Source organism: Octopus bimaculoides, chromosome 3 (genome assembly GCF_001194135.2).
Source record: "Octopus bimaculoides isolate UCB-OBI-ISO-001 chromosome 3, ASM119413v2, whole genome shotgun sequence".
Lineage (NCBI taxonomy): Eukaryota > Metazoa > Mollusca > Cephalopoda > Octopoda > Octopodidae > Octopus > Octopus bimaculoides.
The window spans coordinates 132,710,481-132,712,312 of record NC_068983.1 but is presented as its reverse complement, the minus strand read 5'-3'; the positions used below and the strand labels follow the sequence as shown (position 1 = coordinate 132,712,312).

General features: G+C 33.3%; 1 protein-coding gene across 6 annotated transcripts in view; it reads right to left on the bottom strand.

Moving 5' to 3' along the window:
- The window catches only part of LOC106871529 (dopamine receptor 2), a 797,114-nt gene that overhangs the window by 759,592 nt on the left and 35,690 nt on the right, over positions 1-1,832 (bottom strand). For 2 of the 6 annotated variants that reach the window (XM_052966549.1, XM_052966546.1), the window contains exon 1: positions 578-1,014. The exons of the other annotated variants lie outside the window; for them this stretch is intronic. The gene's annotated coding sequence lies outside the window, so the exon portion shown is untranslated. Of the gene's footprint in view, positions 1-577; positions 1,015-1,832 lie in introns of those variants that run through there. 6 annotated transcript variants of the gene reach the window in all.

Genomic DNA, 1,832 nt, shown 5'->3' with positions numbered 1-1,832 from the left:
TATATATATATATATATATATATATATATATATATATATATATATATATATATATATGCTAATGTTTACATGCATGTATGCATTATATTCACTCGGAAATAATTAACGAAAGAAATCTTCCGCAAAGCTAATCTTACCACCTGTGTGCTGTATTAACTCAGTTATTCATACTATATAGCAACAGGCACTTTTAAAAAAATATACAACACACATTCTCTTTTTATCGCGCATACTTCCATTGATACCAATATACCAATAAATGTATCATTGTACCTCTTATTGTCGTATATATGTTCGATGAACGATACTTTTTGGGAAGCTTCTTATTCATGCATCTGGTAAACGTAAATGTATACGGATATTTACAAAGAACCCATTATTATAATATACATATGAGGTCTGTTCTCAAACCTTTGATCTTCTAGGGTATTTGAAAGGACGCGTCGAAATATATATACACAAGAACATGCATCTGCATGCTCAAACAACATACGTGAATCCCATTTCTTTTTTTATTCAAGTAAAACTCTTTAAGTTCTTCAGAATTTGTTAAATAATATGTGATAATAAGACTTACCTGTAATACGTACAAAATCCTCAACGTCTACTATAGATGTAAAATTTATGGTAAGGCTATCATCATCTATACTCCCATGATTCGCAGTCACTCACACACACACTCTGTCTCCACATAACTTTCTCACTACTAGATTTCCCTCCATCTATGTCTCTGTTTCTCTCCATCTCTCTCTATAACTTACGTGTGTGCATATATGTGTGTATGTGTATCTATATGCAAATATTCTCTATATGTATGTACATATACATACATACATGCATATATATATATATATATATATATATATGCGTAAGAATCACTGTATATCAAATACGAACTGCTTTCAATATCGCCTCTCTTTTTCTCTCTTTAAAATGTTTCCATTTGTTAAGCACACAATCTTTGTTTCTTTCTCTCTCCCGCACTCTCTCCCTCTCTCTCTCTCTCTCTCTCTCTCTCTCTCCCTCTCTCTCTCTCTCTCACACACACATTCTCTGTCTAATAATCAATATCACCCTCTGTCTCTATCTCAACGCACAGTAACACACATACATATATGGACATATAAATAAAATACATTTATAGACATAGTCTCCTCTACGTTATGATAACAGTTCCTCCTCCCTCCGCATCACTTCTCATTGTTCTGTCCTTTCACTACTCATTCTGTCTTTCTCTATTTCTTTTTCATACAGAAGGATCCCCTTCCAACCACATTGGATTCCTCTCTCTTCCGCCCCAATTTTTCTCAGACACCACAATCTTATCGCCTTCCTTTCTCACATTTTCACACTCTCTCATATATATATACCTGCATGATTCCCTTCCGCCAGTCACACTTAATATTATCATTCTACCTGTTTCTTCAAGTTTAAGTTTCAACTTTTTTACACGAGATGTTAGAAACAATCTCACATAAACCAAAGGAATTTCTATGCTGTCACTTGACCTAAAATTTTGGCAACGAAATTTACATCAAAATGCACCTTACCGTCTTTTTTCAAATGAAAAGGTATTTTAAGGTTTCTCGCTTGTAGACAAACGAGACACACCACCATACACACACGTACACATCAGAGTGTACACACACCTATTAGTCCACACGCATACATATAAGACAAGGTATGTGTAGACATTTGTTATCATAGTCTACCATTTCTTTCTGAAGTGTGAACTAGACTATTGCTCATGGAGGGATGTTATTAAATGTGTGAGTGTATGCGTTTGTAAATAAATAAATGAATATATATATATATATATATATATATATATA